Raw genomic sequence first — 21,836 nt, 5'->3', positions numbered from 1 at the left:
GCGGTCACTCCTTCCACTAGACTTCCACAGACCAGACCACTGCTGCCCGTGTACCCCTGGAACCAATTTAAAAGTGCCTACAGCCAGCCCAAGTTTGTAATGTTAGGCCTTGGAAGCCTGTCTGCGGTCACTCCTTCCACTAGACTTCCACTGACCAGACCACTGCTGCCCGTGTACCCCTGGAACCAATTTAAAAGTGCCTACAGCCAGCCCAAGTTTGTTATGTTAGGCCTTCGAAGCCTGTCTGCGGTCACTCCTTCCACTAGACTTCCACAGACCAGACCACTGCTGCCCGTGTACCCCTGGAACCAATTTAAAAGTGCCTACAGCCAGCCCAAGTTTGTTATGTTAGGCCTTGGAAGCCTGTCTGCGGTCACTCCTTCCACTAGACTTCCACTGACCAGACCACTGCTGCCCGTGTACCCCTGGAACCAATTTAAAAGTGCCTACAGCCAGCCCAAGTTTGTTATGTTAGGCCTTGGAAGCCTGTCTGCGGTCACTCCTTCCACTAGACTTCCACTGACCAGACCACTGCTGCCCGTGTACCCCTGGAACCAATTTAAAAGTGCCTACAGCCAGCCCAAGTTTGTTATGTTAGGCCTTCGAAGCCTGTCTGCGGTCACTCCTTCCACTAGACTTCCACAGACCAGACCACTGCTGCCCGTGTACCCCTGGAACCAATTTAAAAGTGCCTACAGCCAGCCCAAGTTTGTTATGTTAGGCCTTGGAAGCCTGTCTGCGGTCACTCCTTCCACTAGACTTCCACTGACCAGACCACTGCTGCCCGTGTACCCCTGGAACCAATTTAAAAGTGCCTACAGCCAGCCCAAGTTTGTTATGTTAGGCCTTGGAAGCCTGTCTGCGGTCACTCCTTCCACTAGACTTCCACTGACCATACACTGCTGCCCATGTACCCCTGGAACAAATTTAAAAGTGCCTACAGCCAGCCCAAGTTTGTTATGTTAGGCCTTCGAAGCCTGTCTGCGTCCCGTTCTTTCAACTACAACTACACTGACCAGGCCACTGATGGCCGTGTTCCCCTGGAACCAATTTTAACTTGCCTACAGCCAGCCCTATGTTATTATGTTAGGCCTTCGAAGCCTGTCTGCGTCCCGTTCTTTCAACTACAACTACACTGACCAGGCCACTGATGGCCGTGTTCCCCTGGAACCAATTTTAACTTGCCTACAGCCAGCCCAATGTTAGGCCTTTGATGCCTGTCTGCCGTCACTCCTTCCACTAGGCCTCCACTGACCTGTCTATTGCTGCCCGTGTACCCCTTGAACCAACATCATTAAATATAAAAAAAATTAATTTGATTATAAAAAATAAGATCGTGTTGAGATCTCAAATGCAGACATTTTAACAATCAAAACAAACACACAACAAATATCTGGAACTGTACTACAAAGGTCCAACAGCTACAATTTCTTTCTCCTGCAAGAAGTTAACTGAAAGTTTTTTGGAGTTGTTAACACAGATATGGCATCCACCGAGTGTTGTTCTGTCGCGTCTCCTTTAAATTATTTCCAATAAGATGTTAAACTATTAATTTAATAAAATCAATAATTAAAAAAATAATTGAGTAAGTCAAAAGCACATTGCAAATAAACATTAATTACAAATCAAGAAGCATGGCGCGTCCGAGGGTGAGTAGATACCGAATAAGAATATAATCACCCTCGGACGCGCAATGCTTATTTACAACAGCCTTCCTTCCTAAGAATCAGCCCTTTCGTGGTGTAGAGAGAGGTTGTGTTACACTCCAAGGTGTTCCCCGGGTTGCCTTTCATGAGCTTCGATCTTCCGGCTCTCGTTTAGTAGTTGGTGGAAACTACGCTGCATTAGGCCTACAAATTTGGTATGGGGTGTAGAGACAGGTTGTGTTACACTCCAAGGTTTTCACCAGGTTGCCTTTCCTGAGCTTCGATCTTCATGCTCTCGTTTAGTAGTTGTAGAAAAGTACGCTGCATTAGGCCTACAAAATGGGTATGGGGTGGAGAGAGATGGTGTGTTACACTCCAAGGTGTTCCCCAGGTTGCCTTTCCTGAGCTTCGATCTTCATGCTCTCGTTTAGTAGGTGTCGGAAAGTAGGCTGCATTAGGCCTAAAAAATGGGGAATGGGGTGGAGAGAGATGGTGTGTTACACTCCAAGGTGTTCCCCAGGTTTCCTTGCCATTGCTTCGGTCTTCCGACTCTCGTTTAGTAGTTGTAGAAAAGTACACTGCATTAGGCCTAAAAAATGGGTATGGGGTGGAGAGAGATGGTGTGTTACACTCCAAGGTGTTCCCCAGGTTGCCTTTCCTGAGCTTCGATCTTCATGCTCTCGTTTAGTAGGTGTCGGAAAGTAGGCTGCATTAGGCCTAAAAAATGGGGAATGGGGTGGAGAGAGATGGTGTGTTACACTCCAAGGTGTTCCCCAGGTTTCCTTGCCATTGCTTCGGTCTTTCGACTCTCGTTTAGAAGTTGTAGAAAAGTACACAGCATTAGGCCTACAAAATGGGTATGGGGTGGAGAGAGATGGTGTGTTACACTCCAAGGTGTTCCCCAGGTTGCCTTTCCTGAGCTTCTATCTTCAGGCTCTCATTAAATTGTGGTTAAATGGAACAACTGCATTTGGCGTACTAGTTGGTTTGGGGCCTACTATCGGTGTCTGCCACTCCTTGCTGTTCTCCTGGTTTCCTGTCCTGAAATTCCATTTTCAGCCTCTTGTTAAGTAGTTGTTAATGTTAGACTGCATTTGGCCTACTAGTTGGGTTGGGGCCTACTATCGGTGTCTGCCACTCCTTGCTGTTCTCCTCCACTGAACAAAGCTGTGCCGCCTGTTTACTACGGTTGCCAATTTTGAACTGCATTTCGACTACTTACTGATTTGGCCCTACTCTCTGTGTCAGCCTCTCATTCCAGTTGTCCTCCACTGCAATGCCCCCTGGTTATTCCTGTGTTACCAATTTTGAACTGCATTTAGCCCACTTTCTTCTTTGGGCCTATATCTGTGTTTCCACTTCATCGTGCCCATTGCCCAGCCAGTGATAGATGAGTCTGCTGGTACATTGACCCATAACGCAACATTCCCCGTGCACACTACACAACAACATTGTGACCCTGCTGAAAGTCAGGTTGCTCTTCCCGCATACCATACCACCTTACACGGGGACAAAGAGGAAGGTGCAGATGAAAGTGCAGGTTCCTTCATCAGGTGGGGGGAGGAATACTAGTTGGCGACGTCACTGGCACAGGGCCTCTCATAGTACACAAAAGTGTTGCTGCCGGTGGGAGGCGCCCCCGCCGTGCAAACACACCGCTGTACTTTGAGGGGCCCTGTGCCAGTGCCAATGCCAACGAGTGGGCCCCCCCTGCTTGCTCAGGTTCACAGCACTTGCAAAGTTGAAATACTTACCTCTCCCTGCTCCACTGCCGTGACGTGGTCCAGATTTCCTGGGCCCACTAATTACTTGAACCAGCCCTACCCCCCACAACTTTAGCCAAATGACCCCCAATTTCAAATGCCTTCCAATTATTATAAGGTAAATTACGCTTGACAAGCTTCATTAAGAAGAATGGATGGTTTTGACATTAAAATGGGTACTCTAGGTGTTTTCCTGGCCCCCACTCACTGCCGACTATGCTGCCCCATTGACTTGCATTGGGTTTCGTGTTTCGGTCGATCCCGACTTTACGTCATAATCGGCCGATTTCACTCGACCCGACTTTGGACATAGTCGGGTTTCGCAAAACCCGGCTCGACTCTAAAAAGGTCAAGGTCGCTCAACTCTATTCAAAACTACTTTGCATGTGACTCGTCCTATGTTATCTATATTATCAAAATGCCCTTGTGGCCTTCGGTATGTGGGAGAAACGACAACCGATTCTAGATAGAATCTCTAAACATAAATCCACAATGAGATGTATGAATCTCCTTCTCCCCATTCCTCACCACTTTGTTACTCATGGATACATTTCCCAGCTCAGGTATCAAGTTCTTGAACAGGTGCCACCCCCATGATGAGGTGGTAATAGGATTCTTACCCTAAAAAGACGTGAGGCTTTTTGGATCCATACCCTAGACACCATGAGCCCTAAGGGCCTAAATAGCGAATATGAATTATCGGCATTTATATAAGATTTAACTTTTCTCATTCATATGGTTACCGGTTATAAATACATATGAAGATTGATATTTGATATGTGATACTTCTTAACCCATGGTGTCTTTCTCTTGCCAATCTACTAATATATTGTATTATTTTTCATAGAGCCGCTTGTACTAATATGTATGGATCAGATGTCACCACCACGAATATATTCTGCACGCTTCCAGAACCGGTCACGATCACCACCTTATAGTCCCGGGCCAAAGGAATATGCTACTATTCAGTTGGAAATATACCATCAGCACTCGATCTATTCTATCTAATACTTCGCAGTGACTATAGATATTATTGGTGGTCACATATATTTGTTATAGCCGCTCTCCTTCCATCTTCTTTTATGATCATTTGACAGACTATTATCTCTTTCCAGTCCCTATCCCATACTTCACTTATAGCCATACGCAATCGCCTTACAGCCAAACGCTAAGAACCTCCTTGCAGCAACAAATCCAATATGGATGTGCTGGAGCGCAAGCTGCATACAGAGTGGAACGCACGACCATTAAGTTCCGATCCGTCATTTCCGGTATACACCGGCTATCTATTGGCTGGCTGCCGAACAAGACCCGCCTCTTCACACACTTAATCCCACGTGGAATCCCACCTCCCCAGACTTGCGGTGGACTCCGCGTCTGGTGACACGTTTACCTGATCGACTTATCATTACAGGTATTACTTCTATCGTCTATCCGTTATTGAGTGGCACATTTCATCACATTTTTTAACGGCTGTCACCACTCCATTTGCAGCTTCTTGTACTGCACCATAAGGTCTTCTGTTGTAAGTATCACAATGTCAAATCCTCCCAACAACTTACGCTACTTTAGTTTGACCACATCTTTCTCCATAGATAACATACAACATACCAAGTCTCATTTGAGAGTTATGCATCTTTACATGCTCAGTACAGTTCGGTACGTGTTATATACTTTATGTGGGTACTCTATTCTACTTTCTCATCACACAGTATGTCAAATTCTCTTTATTCACCCTCACATAGCAGGATTGAGCGGCGTTCTTGGCTAGGACTTACTGCTACTTATGAAATGTCCACTATTGACCTAAAGTCTCTTGCATTGTATATACCTCTTTTGTTTTATTGTATCATTTTACTACGCTATGTTGCATATATTTTGTTTTGTGTTGTAGCAACTGAAGAAGGTTCTGTATGAACCATCTTCATACGATGACGTCCTCTTCTTCTCTTCTTGCCGTGGCTCCGACGCAGACGGACTTTGTTTGCCCTGTTGAGGGCAGAGCTATATACTGCAGTGCGCAGGAGCCAGGTCTCTCTGACCTTTCCCAGCGCCTGCGCACTGCTGTACTTTGCTGCAGATAAAGTACGCCTGCGCCGCAGCCGTGGCAATAAGACAAGAAGAGAACGTCATCGTATGAAGATGGACCCAGACCGCAGCGGGACCGCCCCTGGGTGAGTATAATATAACCTTTATTTCTCATCTTTCAGGTTACATTGGGGGGCTTATCTACAGCATTACAGAATGATGTAGATAAGCCCCTGATGCCGGTGGCCGCAGCTCATATACGATTTTGGGGGTGACAGACTCCCTTTAACACTGCATTCATTTTTTGGTCACTTTAGTGGTACTATTTTCTACTGTGGACATTAATCTTTTCGTGCTCTTTTATGCAGGATTTAAGTTTTTTAAACTGGTTTGTTTTTCTCTGCCCATCTAAGCATCACTATAGCTGCTGTGCACTTGGTAGGTTTGCTTCATGCTACTTCTGCCATCTTGTGGCCATGCTTCTTTATTGCTCAGGGCACTGCTACACATTATCCTCCATGTTACTGCATCTTTCATGTAGTGTATTTTTTGTATTTCTTAGTTTCTCTCGTTATTTATAGTTATACACTTGGGACAAAAGTTTGCAGTCACTATGTTACCGTGTATGCAATTTGCATACTGGTGGTCAAGTATCAAGTTAAGTTATCTGGTTTCTCTCAATTCACTTCAATTGAAAGAAACTGAACACGTCATTGGCAAACTACTGAAAGCGTGCAAATCATGGAGGTTATTTTGCCATCAATTTAAAAATCACTGGTACAATAGGACTAAATTAGTGGACGTCCATCTCACGGGTCTTATAGGGAAACTATAAAGGGAGAAACTTAGACAGATGCCCAGTAATTTAGTTCACTGCACCAACGATTTTTAAATTGATAATATACTTACAGTGGTGCTTGAAAGTTTGTGAATCCTTCTGAAGTTTCATTAATTTGTGTATAAATTTGACCTAAAAACACAAGAGGCTGTAGATAGCGAAACAAATGAGTAAAAATATCAGATTGTCACTGTCATGACTCTGTTGTCGGGTGTCCTGGGGCTCCTTCACTGTCCTTAACAATAGGGGCACCCTAGCTTGCTGTGTTTCCCGGATTACTTCTAATTATGAAGATGCCAGGGCCACATACCTTGCTGAGCTCCTGATTCCACCCTCAGTCTTTTCGCTCCCCCCATCCAGGGAAGAGGAGTCGTAGTGTATGGCTATACACCAACCAGACAAACAAGGTAAAAAGAACAGGGATAAAGGAAAATACCAATTCTGCAAAAATATAAACAACAGATATAAACAACAGATGTAAACACTGGGGAGTGCAGGATGGGAAAGACCAAAGAAGGAGAGGATTTGCACACACCTAATACCAAGCAACAGTCTTAGATAAATCCACCAAATACCTGCCTGACTCTAGCGATAGGCCTTGGTTAGGGAGGGGATGAGGTAAGCACTTGTCAGTCCCGACTACAACAAAAGACAGATAGGGTAGACGAACGAGGATGAGGAGATGCCACACCAGCAATCCTCCAAGAGTCCTTTGAGAAGGAAGTAACCGACTGTAAGCACTTCCAACTAGACAGAGACAAGAGCGAAAACCAGCAACTAGTGTTGAGCGATACCTTCCGATATCGGATAATATCGGATTGGATCGGACCGATACCACAAAAATAAAGGATATCGCCGATTCCGATACCAGAAAGCAATGCAAATCAATGCGACACAAATATCGGAATTAAAATAAACCCTTTCTTTCCATGTAGGTTAATTCTACATGAAGGAAAACAACGAAGAATAATGTAGAATGTATTGGGGGAGGTGGAGGAGATATTAAAGGCATAGAGGTTTAGCCCAATCAAATGGAATAGCAGGAAATTTTTTTTTTTAAGACATTCGGAGTTACAAAGATATTGACTATGTTAAGCTTTTTTATATTTTGTCAGACATTTACTGTATGTTTCACTACTTCCATGCTCTTCACCTTCTTTTTTACTTCTCCCACACTTTCTCCTTCATAATCCTCAGCAGCAGCATCTTTTTCATCAACTTCTTCACCTTATTCATATTCACCTTCTTCCTATTATTCTTTTTTTTTACATTCTTCATATTTTTCTTATTCAACTATTCTTCTTCTTCATATTCTACTTCTTCATCTTCTTCACATTCTTCTTCTTCATCATGTTCTTATTTGTGACAGGCATTCCTGTAGCTATCTATAAAAGTTTGAATATTACACCTTCCGTTCTGCCTGTCACAAAAGATTTACAACAGGATTTGCCCGCGTTCAGTTTTTCCTGCAGCAGCAGGTTTTTTCCAGGGGCACCACGAGGAGGAATGGACTCACCCCCATAACCTGCTTAGTCTTCTTCTGCTTATAATTTAAATAATAGCTTTTGCTCTGATTTTTAGTCTTATGCTTAATGTTCTTCTGCTTTTTGTTCTGCAGCTTCTTGTTCTTCTGCTTCTTGGTGTTCAGGCTCTTGTTCTTCTGTATCTTGGTGGTTGTCTTCTTGTTCTTTGTCCTTTTGGTCACCTTCTTCGGGGTCATCTTCTACCCGTGCCAAAGACACTTCTGAGCAGCAACTGGCAGTGTTGGACCCCAGGGTCAATGCTAGAAACAGAGTGGAAGCAGAGGCGTAATTGGAGCAAGTTTAAAATCTGTAGTAGTGTCAATGTGGACAGAGCAGGCAAAATTGCCAGACACACAGCAGGTTATCACCTGACGTTACTGAACCCCAATAACACTGGAGCAAGTGTTGACTGTGCAGACGGCACTTCTGAGCAGCAACTGGCAGTGTTGGCGCCCAGGGTCAATGCTAGAAACAGAGTGAAGCCAGAGGCCTAATTAGAGCAAGTTTAATATCTGTAGTAGTGTGAATGTGGACGGAGCAGGAGAAATTGCCGAATACACAGCAGGGGATCAGCTGACGTTACTGAACCCCAATAACACGGCAGCAAGTCTTGACTGTGCAGACGGCACTTCTGAGCAGCAACTGGCAGTGTTGGAGCCCAGGGTCAATACTAGAAACAGAGTGAAGCCAGAGGCCTAATTGGAGCAAGTTTAATATCTGTAGTAGCTTGAGTGTGGACTGAGCAGGAGAAATTGCCGGATACACAACAGGGGATCAGCTGACGTTACTGAACCCCAATAACACTGGAGCATGTGTTGTCTGTGCAGACTGCACTTCTGAGCAGCAACTGGCGGTGTTGGAGCCCAGGGATTACAGTTCAGGTGGTAGAAACATGAACACAACAGGAGACCTGGATACTGTTGCCAACCAATTATTTAATCTGGAAGAGGACTGGCAAATTCCTGCAAGATCCCGGCCTTGTTCATTTTCAGAAAAGTAATCTGGTCAACGTTATCGGACGATAGTCGCATGCGATGGTCTGTTAGTATACCACCTGCGACACTAAAGACGCGTTCTGATAATACACTAGCAGCAGGGCAAGCCAGCACCTTCAATGCATACTGGCTAAGCTCTGGCCATGTATCCAGCTTAGAGACCCAAAACTTGAAGGGGGAAGAGCCGTGTGGGAGAACACTGAGAGGGCAAGACATGTAGTCTGTCACCATCTGACGGAAACGTTGCCTCCTGCTGACTGGAGCCGTCTGTGATGGTGTAGACATTTGTGGTGGGGACACAAAACTATGCCATATTTGGGCCATACTGATCTTGCCTTGTGCTGAGGCGCTGCTTCTGCTCCCTCTTTGTGCAGAGCTTCCTCCACTGCCCCGACGCACTGAGCTGATTTGTAAAGCACTAGCAGCACTGCTCTCGGTTGGAATGGAGAACATGATGGAATGCACCAGTGTGTCTTGGTACTCCCGCATTTTATGCTCCCAGTTCAACGGTGTTATGAGGCTTTGTAAGTTGTCCCGGTAGCGAGGATCTAGGAGGGTGTACACCCAAGAATCAGTTGTGTTGAGAATGTGCGCGATGCGGCGGTCATTTCTCAGGCACTGCAGCATGAAATCAAACATGTGCTGCAGACTGCCAACTGGCCAAGAAATGCTGTCCCCTGCTTGAGGCATCATCTCACCCTCGCTCTACATACTCGACTACTAGAGCATTGTGTAACTCCCTCCTCTGGACAGATGTCTTCCTCCTCCACTGACTCCTCCTCACAAAGTGCGGAGTTCCTAGGCCTTAGCCTTTAGGAACCACGTTGTGCAGACTGTCCAGAGGCAGATGGCATTTGTGACTCCTCATCCTCCACCTCTTCCACAACCTCCTCCCGTAGTGCTTGCAGTGTTTTTTCAAGCAGGCAGATAAGGGGGGTAGTCATGCTGACTAGTGCATCATCTGCACTCGCCATCTGCGTGGAATCATCGAAAGCACGCAAAACATGACAGATGTCCTTCATAGAGGCCCACTCAGTGGACTGGTGAAGTGTGAACGGCGCACAGTGTGACTTGTTTGCGCCTGATGCAGTTGTTACTCCATTACTGCTGCCTGCTGCTCACTCAACCGCTTCAACATATGTAACGTTGAATTCCACCTGGTGGGTAGATCACATATGATGCAATGTTCTGGAAGGCGGAATCGGCGCTGCAGAGCTGCAATGCGCAATCTTGCCATGCTGGAACTCTGCAAGTGGGCGCTCTCTAGGCTGACCTTGTGCAGCAGTGCATCAAGATCTGGATAGTCCCTCAAAAAAACTCTGCACGACAAAGTTGAGCACATGTGCCAGACATGGGATGTGAGTGAGGTTGCCTAGGCCCAGAGCTGCCACCAGATTTCGGCCATTGTCACACACTACCATGCCTGGCTGGAGATTCGATGGCACAAACCACACGTCACTTTCCTGCTTGATGGCATTCCAGAGCTCCTGCGCTGTGTGGCCTTGATTCCCCAAAGAAATTAATTTCAATATGGCCTGTTGACGTTTGGCCACGGCTGTACTCATATCGGTCGTAACAGGTAAGCGTTCACGGGTCCATGTGGAGGTAGACTGTGACGGCTGCTGCAGCCCTGATTCAGAGGAACTGGAGTATGAGGAGGAGTCAATGTGTACAGACTGGATTCCTGCAATCCTTGGAGTTGCCAGAATACGTACAGCGCCACTCTCAAGATCTGTACCCGGCTTCACAACATTTACCCAATGGGCAGTGAGGGAAAGGTATCGTCCCTGTCCATGGTGACTGGTCCACGCATCGGTGGTGAGGTGGACCTTGCTAATGACAGCGTTTAGTAGCGCATGTTTAATTTTTCCCTCCACATGCTTTTGCAGGGCAGTGACGACTTGCCTGCTGAAATAAAAGCGGCTGGGCACGTTGTATTGTGGGACTGCCAATGCCATGAAGTTACGGAAGGTGTCCGTCTCCACCAGCCTGAATGAGAGCATTTCAAGGGACAGTAGTTTTGCAATGCCAGCATTCAGAGCCTGTGCTCGGGGGAGGTTTGCTGATTATGGGCGCCTTTTATCCCATGCCTGTGCTACCGATGGCTGTAGACTGGCCTGGGAGTGTGAGAATGACAGGGAATGTGGTGCTGTGGGTGAAATGACACTGTGTCTCTGTACAACAGTGCCAGAGGTTCTTCCATGGCGATCCTGTGAGGAAGCCGAACCAGCTGTGTGTGAGCTGGAGGAAGAGGCTACAACACGAGCTGAAAAGGTGGTAGGTGGCGCTGTAGGTTGGCCTAGGTATTCAGTGTGTCTTTGTAACTCCACCACGAGCTTGGTCCGCACATGTATTTGTGGTATTGAGGTTGCTGACACTTTTCCCTCTTTTCACTCTCTGATTACACAGCTTGCATTTGACAAAGCAAATGTCATCTGCAACTGTGTCAAAAAAGGACCAGGCACTGCAAGTCTTCGGAGCGCCCGTTTTGGGTTTTGGAAGAGGCATGCTCCTAATGGGTGCCGAAGTGGAGGCTACAGGCAACCCAGTCTGCCCCCTCCTTCTCCCTCCTTTTTGGGCCGTTTGGAGAATCTCTTCCCCAGAGCTGCTCCCACCACCTTCCTGTACCTCACGCCATGATGGGTCAAGGACCTCATCATCTACACTACCCTCTTCCAACAACTGCTCCTCCTGGGTAGTCTCGGCAGCACAGTACGCACCAGAAAGTGGCACCTGAGTCTCGTCATCAGATGCATACTGAGGTGTGCTGACCATATGCACTGGCCCACCGCTTCTTCAGGTTCAGAGACACAAAGCAGTTGCGCATCACTGCATACTGCCTCTTCAATTTCTCGAATGCTGCTTGGCTGGCCCCCTCTTTCCAAGCCAAGAGATTCAGAGAACAGAAGTAGAGAGGGCTCCTGTCCAGGGCTCTCTGACTGCCTGGGCAATTTGGCAGGTGGTGAAGAGACAGATGGGTGCTCTTCAATGCTCTGGACCTGAGAGGATGTGGCAATAATTAAAGTCTATGCGTTAGCTGCCATCCATCTGACAACGGCTTCAATTTGTTTGTCCCGCAGCAGTGGGGTACGGCGAGCTCCTACAAAGCTGCGCATAAAAGACTGTTCCCTGGTAAAACTGGGGGATGCTGAGTCACTGGTGCCCGCAGCAGGCACAGAATCCTCACGTCCTCTCCCTGCAGAAACTCCACACCCATGACCACGTGCCTTACTTCCTGCCTTTTTCATCTTGGTAGACTGATAAAGATAGGCAGAAAAGTACTAAGGGCTTAGTGTCCTTTTTACTGAACAGCTGATAACAGGTATAAGAAACACTAATTTTATAAAGTGTGGACTAGACTTTAATATGAGCTAATGTCGCCTACACAACTCTTAAGTGGACGGTTTGGTGAACTCTATTAACTTTTTTTTTTTTTTTTCACAAAAAGACACTGGATGTGCCCAAAGATGTAAAACCGGTAGTATCACAAACTTTTTGTAGCTATTACAATGCAGGAAGGTGAGGCTCCAAAACATAGGCTAATACTAATCTGGCTGGGGCTGCAGGGCACAAGGCTGCAGAAAGGCTCCTCTATCTACTCCTATATAGTGTTTGCACGCAATCTAGCTGTATACGAATGGAAACACACTAATAGGAGATGTCAGGGCTAACAGGATGTCAGGGCTGCCACTAGGAATTTCGGGGCCTTATACTGGCAAAATTTTCAGGGCCCCCTTAACCCCTTAAGCCCCGAGGGTGGTTTGCACCTTAATGACCGGGCCAATTTTTACAATTCTGACCACTGTCCCTTTATGAGGTTATAACTCTGGAACGCTTCAACAGATCTTGGCGATTCTGACACTGTTTTCTCGTGAGATATTGTACTTCATGCTATTGGTAAAATTTATTTGATATAATTTGCGTTTATTTGAGAAAAAAACGGAAATTTGGCGAAAATTTTGAAAATTTCGCAATTTTCCAACTTTGAATTTTTATGCCCTTAAATCACAGAGATATGTCATGCAAAATACTTAATAAGTAACATTTCCCACATGTCTACTTTACATCAGCACAATTTTGGAACCAAAATTTTTTTTGTTAGGGAGTTATAAGGGTTAAAATTGACCAGCAATTTCTCATTTTTACAACACCATTTTTATTTTAGGGACCACATTTCATTTGAAGTCATTTTGAGGGGTCTATATGATAGAAAATACCCAAGTGTGACACCATTCTAAAAACTGCACCCCTCAAGGTGCTCAAAACCATATTCAAGAAGTTTATTAACCCTTCAGGTGTTTTACAGGAATTTTTGGAATGTTTAAATAAAAATGAACATTTAACTTTTTTTCACACAAAATTTATTTCAGCTCCAATTTGTTTTATTTTACCAAGGGTAACAGGAGAAAATGGACCTCCAAAGTTGTTGTACAATTTGTCCTGAGTACGCTGATACCCCATATGTGGGTGTAAACCATTGTTTGGGCACATGGCAGAGCTCGGAAGGGAAGGAGCGCCATTTGACTTTTCAATGCAAAATTGACTGGAATTGAGATGGGACGCCATGTTGCGTTTGGAGAGCCCCTGATGTGCCTAAACATTGAAACCCCCCACAAGTGACACCATTTTGGAAAGTAGACCCCCTAAGGAACTTATCTAGAGGTGTAGTGAGCACTTTGACCCACCAAGTGCTTCACAGAAGTTTATAATGCAGAGCCGTAAAAATAAAAAATCATATTTTTTCACAAAAATGATATTTTTGCCCTTAATTTTTTATTTTCCCAAGGGTAAGAGAAGAAATTAGACCACAAAAGTTATTGTGCAATTTGTCCTGAGTACGCTGATACCCCATATGTGGGTGTAAACCATTGTTTGGGCGCAAGGCAGAGCTCGGAAGGGAAGGAGCGCCATTTGACTTTTCAATGCAAAATTGACTGGAATTGAGATAGGATGCCATGTTGCATTTGGAGAGCCCCTGATGTGCCTAAACATTGAAACCACCCACAAGTGACATCATTTTGGAAAGTAGACCCCTTAAGGAACTTATCTAGATGTCTGGTGAGCACTTTGACCCAACAAGTGCTTTACAGAAGTTTATAGTGCAGAGCCGTAGAAATAAAAAAATCATATTTTTTCACAAAAATGATCTTTTGGCCCCCAATTTTTTATTTTCCCAAGGGTAAGAGAAGAAATTAGACCACAAAAGTTGCTGTGCAATTTGTCCTGAGTACGCTGATACCCCATATGTGGGTGTAAACTATTGTTTGGGCGCATGGCAGAGCTCGGAAGGGAAGGAGCGCCATTTGGAATACAGACTTAGATGGATTGGTCTGCAGGCGTCACGTTGCATTTGCAGAGCCCCTGATGTACCCAAACAGTACAAACCCCCACAAGTGACCCCATATTGGAAACTAGACCTCCCAAGGAACTTATCTAGATGTGTTGTGAGAACTTTGAACCCCCAAGTGTTTCACTGCAGTTTACAACGCAGAGCCGTGAAAATAAAAAAAAATCTTATCTTTCCCACAAAAATTATTTTTAGTCCCCCAAATTTTTATTTTCCCAAGGATAACAAGAGAACTTGGACCCCAAAAGTTGTTGTCCAATTTGTCCCGAGTACGCTGATACCCCATATGTTGGGGTAAACCCCTGTTTGGGCGCACCGGAGAGCTCGGAAGGGAAGGAGCACTGTTTTACTTTTTCAACGCAGAATTGGCAGGAATTGAGATCGGATGCCATGTCGCGTTTGGAGAGCCCCTGATGTGCCTGAATAGTGGAAACTCCCCAATTCTATCTGAAACCCTAATCCAACAACACCCCTAACCCTAATCCCAATGGTAACCCTAACCTCACCCCTAACCCTGACACACCCCTAATTCTAATCCCAACCCTAATCCCAACCGTAAATGTAATTCAAACCCTAACTTTAGCCCCAACCCTAACTTTAGCCTCAACCCTAACCCTAACTTTAGCCCCAACCCTAATCCTAACTTTAGCTCCAACCCTAGGCTCAACCCTAACCCTAACCCTAGCCCTAACCCTAATGGGAAAATGGAAATAAATACATTTTTTTAATTTTATTATTTTTCCCTAATTAAGGGGGTGATGAAGGGGGGTTTGATTTACTTTTATAGCGTTTTTTATATCGGATTTTTATGATTGGCAGCTGTCACACACTAAAAGACGCTTTTTTATAGCAAAAAAGTTTTTGCGTCTCCACATTTTGAGACCTATAATTTTTCCATATTTTGGTCCACAAAGTCATCTGAGGTCTTGATTTTTGCGGGACAAGTTGACGTTTTTATTGGTAACATTTTCGGACACGTGACAGTTTTTGATCACTTTTTATTCCGATTTTTATGAGGCAGAATGACCAAAAACCATGAATTTCTTTTGGGGGAGGAGTTTATACCGTTCCGCGTTTGGTAAAATTGATAAAGCAGTTTTATTCGTCGGGTCAGTACGATTACAGCGATATCTCATTTATATCATTTTTTTAATGTTTTGGCGCTATTATACGATAAAAGCTATTTTATAGAAAAAATAATTATTTTGGCATCGCTTTATTCTGAGGACTATAACTTTTTTATTTTTTTGGTTATAATGCTGTGTGGCGGCTCGTTTATTGCTCGACAAGATGACGTTTTCAGTGGTACCATGTTTATTTATATTTGTCTTTTTGATCGTGTGTTATTCCACTTTTTGTTCGGCGGCATGATAATAAAACGTTGTTTTTTGGCTCTTTTTTTCTTACGGTGTTCACTGAAGGGGTTAACTAGTGGGACAGTTTTATAGGTTGGGTCGTTACGGACGCGGCGATACTAAATATGTGTACTTTTATTTATTTTTAGATAAAGAAATGTATTTATGGGAATAATTTTTTATTTATTCATTTAGGAATTTTTTTTTTATTTTTTATTTTTACACATGTGGAAATTTTTTTTTTAACTTTTTTACTTTGTCCCAGGGGGGGACATCACAGATCGCCGATCTGACAGTTTGCATAGCACTCTATAAGATCGGCGATCTCACCCACATCGCTGCAGGCTTAGCCTGGCTTACCAGCGCCTGCAGTTGACCCGGAAGTACTCCCTGCAGGACCCGGATGCAGCCCTGCGGCCATTTTGGATCCAGGGACTGCAGGGAGAAGACGCTCGGTACAAGGTGAGTATATCACCTTGTACCGATCGTCTCAGGGAAGCACGCAGGGAGCCCCCTCCCTGCGCGATGCTTCCCTGTACCGCCGGCACATCGCGATCATGTTTGATCGTGGTGTGCCGGGGGTTAATGTGCCAGGAGCTGTCCGTGACTGCTCCTGGCACATAGTGCCGGATGTCAGCTGCGATAGTCAGCTGACACCCGGCCGCGCTCCCCCCGTGAGCGCGGCCGATCGCTATGACGTACTATCCCGTCGGTGGGAATTAAGGCCCACCCCACCTCGACGGGATAGTACGTCATATGGGATTAAGACTCCGCCCAGGCTCCACCCCAGCCCCGCCTCCACCCCTCGAACTGTCCACAGCCCCACCGCTGTCTCTTGGAAAAACTCCACTTCTCACCAATCACACATTAACAGTTCTCATCACCAGATCACACACAGACAGCAGATTTTGTTTTGGCCAAAAGGTTTTTTTAATCTGCCACGACGACAAGGTAGACTCTTTTGGCTGGGCCCTACTCTACTCTAACTTATTAAACATTTGTTAAAATATGCAATACAATTTAGGTGTATTTTTATTTATTTTTCAATTTTTCAAATGACCAATAATACCACATACAAGGGACAAATACCACAACACCATGACCAGACACCATATTATCACCACAGTGACCTATAATACTATCTACAAGGAACAAATATAGCCACACCATATACAGACCACATATTACCACCACAGTGACCGAACAATATCACATACAAGGGACAAATACCACCGCAGCATGTACAGACCACATATTACCACCAGTGATCGAATAATAGCATATACAAGGAACAAATACCACCACACCATGACCAGACCACATATTACCACCACATAGTAACCAAATAATAGCACATACAAGGAACAAATACAGCCACACCCTGACTAGACAACATATTACCACCACATTGTGACTGAATAGTACAATACTGATCATTAATAATAAAAAAAATACTATCACCATAAGTGCCATTATACATAGGAGATCTGTACTTAGTATGCAGTGCCTGTGTACAGGTAATACAGTGGTCACAGGTGCCATTATACACAGGAGCTCTATATATAGTGTCAGTGTACAGGTAATACAGGAATCACCAGTGACATTATGCACAGGAGATCTGTACATAGGGTACAGTTTACATGTTATACAGTGATCACTAGTGACATTATACACAGGAGCTCTGTATATAGTGTAGTGTACAGATACTATAGTGATCACCAGTGACATTATACACAGGAGCTCTGTATACAGTATACAGTGTATGGTGTCAGTGTACAAGTAACAAACTGACTCACCAGTGACGTCTCTAGCTGAAGTCCTTTATCTTTGCGTTTCTTTTTAATCCAGCGCAGACCGCCATCACTTCTTTCAGCCAGGACTCATCTCTGCATAAAATAACAGTTATCTAGAGCAGGGGTCCCCAACTCCAGTCCTCGAGGCCCACCAACAGGTCATGTTTTCAGGATTTCCTTTGCATTGCACAGGTGATGCAATTATTACCTGGGCAAGACTAAGGAAATCCTGAAAACATGACATGTTGGTGGGCCTCGAGGACTGGAGTTGGGGACCCCTGATCTAGAGCACCGCTTCCAGAGCACATTCCTCACTTTTTCCCTTTCTCCTACACATCTGAATACAGAAGTTCACCCACCATTAATATATAATTGGTTATTATGCAACCCACCATTCCAAATATAAATTATAATCCCCCACTGTGCCCCAACTATTTGTGCATAACCACTTTCCCTATTTAATATATAAATTAATTAGCACCTGTACTCTTTCCCCCAATTTATTACCAGTCACTTTATCCTCAACGACCCCACTATGTACCTCCCGCTCTAACCCTTACCCCGATTCATTATAGTTACATGCCCCTTCTGCCTCAATTCATTGTCATGTCTTCCCTCTATCCCACTCTCTATTCATTATAAACTGCTCTTCCCCACCCTCAAAATTCATTATTTGCTCTCCCCCACCTTCAATACACCATTTGCTCTCCCCACCCCCACCTTCAATTCAATTGCCGTCCCCTGTCCCTCACATTCAATTGATGTGCAGTCCCCATCACCCCCACTTCATCATTTGCAGTCCACCTTAGGGTACCGTCACACAGTGCAATTTTCATCGCTACAACGGTACGATCCGTGACGCTCCAGCATCGTAACAATATCGCTCCAGCGTCGTAGACTGCTGTCACACTTTGCAATCTACGACGCTGGAGCGATAATTTCATGACGTATGTGCGATGTAGAAGCCGTTGGTTACTATGCGCACATCGTATACGATATATGTTACACCATGCGATCATGCCGCCACAGCGGGACACTAGACGACGAAAGAAAGTTTCAAACGATCTGCTACGACGTACGATTCTCAGCGGGGTCCCTGATCGCAGGAGCGTGTCAGACACTGCGATATCGTAACTATATCGCTCGAACGTCACGAATCGTGCCGTCGTAGCGATCAAAATTGCACTGTGTGACGGTACCCTTACTTCATCATTTAGTCCCCTATCCCCCCTTCACTTTATCTGCAGTCTCCCTTACTTCATCATTTGCAGCCCCCTATCATTTCATCATGTGCAGTAACCCCTCAAACACAATTCATCATCTGCAGTCTCCATCACTCCCACATCATCATTTGCAGTCCCCATCATTTGCAATCCCCATCACCCCCACCTCATTTCCAGTCCCCATCACTCCTGCATCATTTGCAGTCCCCATCACCCCCACATCATCATTTGTAATCCCCATCACCCCCTCTTCATCATTTGCAGTCCCCATCACCCCCACATCATCATTTGCAGTCCCCATCACCCCCACTTTATCATTTGCAATCCCCATCACCCCCAACTCATTTGCAGTCCCCCATCACCCCCACATCATCATTTGTAATCCCCATCACCCCCACTTCATCATTTGCAGTCCCCATCACCCCCACATCATCATTTGCAGTCCCCATCACTCCCACTTCATCATTTGCAGTCCCCATCATTTGCAATCCCCATCACCCCCACCTCATTTCCAGTCCCCATCACTCCTGCATCATTTGCAGTCCCCATCACCCCCACATCATCATTTGTAATCCCCATCACCCCCACATCATCATTTGCAGTCCCCATCACCCCCCATCATCATTTGCAGTCCCCATCACCCCCACTTTATCATTTGCAGTCCCCATCATCATTTGCAATCCCCATCACCCCAACATCATCATTTGTAGTTGACATCACCCCCACTTCATCATTTGCAGTCCCCATCATCCCCACATCATCATTTGCAGTCCCCATCACCCCCACATCATTTGCAGTCCCCATCACCCCCACTAAATCATTTGCAGTCCCCTATCCCCCTTCACGTCATCTGCAGTCCCCCTTCATCATTTGCAGCCCCCTATCATTTCATCATGTGCAGTACCCTCAAACACACTTCATAATCTGCAGCCCCCTATCATTCATCATGTGCAGTACCCCCTCAAACACACTTCATCATCTGCAGCCCCCTATCATTCATCATGTGCAGTACCCCCTCAAACACACTTCATCATCTGCAGCCCCCTATCATTCATCATGTGCAGTACCCCCTCAAACACACTTCATCATCTGCAGCCCCCTATCATTCATCATGTGCAGTACCCCCTCAAACACACTTCATCATCTGCAGCCCCCTATCATTTCATCATGTGCAGTACCCCCTCAAACACACTTTATAACTTGCATCCCCCTATCATTTCATCATCTGCAGCCCCCTATCATTTCATCATCTGCAGCCCCCTATCATTTCTGTTGTGAATTCTGCTTTTGGGCTCCTTCCGGTGGTTGTAAATGGTAATGCAGTTGTCCCTGGGCTGCAGTCTTGCACAGGTGTATCTGCTGATTGCAATTCTGACTGGGGTATTTAGGTTTGCTGGACTCATTACTCCTGGCCATTTGTCAATGTTTCTTGGGAAGTGTTGGATCTCTCCTGGCCTCTCCTGCCTAGCTGCCAGTTCAGCAAAGATAAGTGTCTGTTTCTTTTCCTGTGGCACACATGCAGTGTGCTTATTTTCAGTGCTGTTCGTTTGTTTTTCTATTGTCCAGCTTAGACTGTGTCAGTGTTTCTCAGTCTGGTTGGATTCTCTGGAGTTGCAGATATACGCTCCACGACTTTAGTTAGGTGGTGGAGTTTATTTTTGTATTTTCTGCTGTGGATATTTTGGAAGGATTTTAATGCTGACCGCTTAGAGTCCTGTCCTATCCTTTCCTATTTAGCTAGAAGTGGCCTCTTTGCTAAATCCTGTTTTCTGCCTGAGTTTGTCTTTTCCTCTACTACTCACAGTCATTATTTGTGGGGGGCTGCCTATCCTTTGGGGTTCTGCTCTGAGGCAAGATAGTATTCCTATTTCCATCTTTAGGGATATTTAGTTCTCCGGCTGTGTCGAGGTGTCTAGGTTTTGTTAGGCACACCCCACGGCTACTTCTAGTTGCGGTGATAAGATCAGGGTTTGCGGTCAGTATAGTTACCACCTACTCCAGTGAAAGTTTTCATGCTGCTCCAAGGTCACCTGATCATAACACATTTCATCATCTGCAGCCCCCTATCATTTCATCATGTGCAGTACCCCCTCAAACACACTTAATCATCTGCAGCCCCCTATCATTTCATCATCTGCAGCCCCCTATCATTTCATCATCTGCAGCCCCCTATCATTTCACCATGTGCAGCCCACTATCATTTCATCATCTGCAGCCCCCTATCATTTCACCATGTGCAGTATCCCCTCAAACACACTTCATCATCTGCAGCCCCTATCATTTAATCATCTGCAGCCCCCTATCATTTCATCATCTGCAGCCCCCTATCATTTCACCATCTGCAGCCTCCTATCATTTAACCATGTGCAGTACCCCCTCAAACACACTTCATCATCTGCAGCCCCCTATCATTTCATCATCTGCAGCCCCCTATCATTTCATCATCTGCAGCTCCTATCATTTCATCATCTGCAGCCCCCTATCATTTCATCATCTGCAGCCCCCTATCATTTCACCATCTGCAGCCCCCTATCATTTAACCATGTGCAGTACCCCCTCAAACACACTTCATCATCTGCAGCCCCCTATCATTTCATCATCTGCAGCCCCCTATCATTTCATCATCTGCAGCTCCTATCATTTCATCATCTGCAGCCCCCTATCATTTCATCATTTGCAGCCCCCTATCATTTCACCATGTGCAGCCCCCTATCATTTCATCATCTGCAGCCCCCTATCATTTCACCATGTGCAGTACCCCCTCAAACACTTCATCATCTCCAGCCCCTATCATTTCATCATCTGCAGATCCCTATCATTTCATCATCTGCAGCCCCTATCATTTCATCATCTGCAGCTCCCTATCATTTCATCATCTGCAGCCCCCTATCATTTCACCATGTGCAGTACCCCCTCAAACACACTCCATCATCTGCAGTCTCACTCCCCCACCTCACCCATTTAAAAAAACAAAAATGTTTTTTATACTTACCTCAGTCGTTCCTGGGGCGTCTAGTGTTGTCAGCAGTGAAGCAGCAGCTAGAATGTATGGGCTGCTGAGAGGACCTGACAGGAGCCCCTACATTCTAGCACATTCACTACTGAGACTGCTGGAATGTATGGGCTGTAGTCAGGACCTGCAGGGAGCCCATACATTCTAGCTACAGCCGAGCAGGAGCTGCGCAGCCGACTTTGTGAGATGGCCGTGCACAGCTCCAAGAAGGCTCCCGGGCCCCAGCACCGACGTGTGCGCTGCATTGCACAGTATTCTAGTGCATGATGATTCAGTGGGGGTAAACCACTGTTTGGGCGCACAGCAGAGCTC

Source organism: Ranitomeya imitator, chromosome 9 (genome assembly GCF_032444005.1).
Source record: "Ranitomeya imitator isolate aRanImi1 chromosome 9, aRanImi1.pri, whole genome shotgun sequence".
Lineage (NCBI taxonomy): Eukaryota > Metazoa > Chordata > Amphibia > Anura > Dendrobatidae > Ranitomeya > Ranitomeya imitator.
This window is presented reverse-complemented; position numbering follows the sequence as displayed.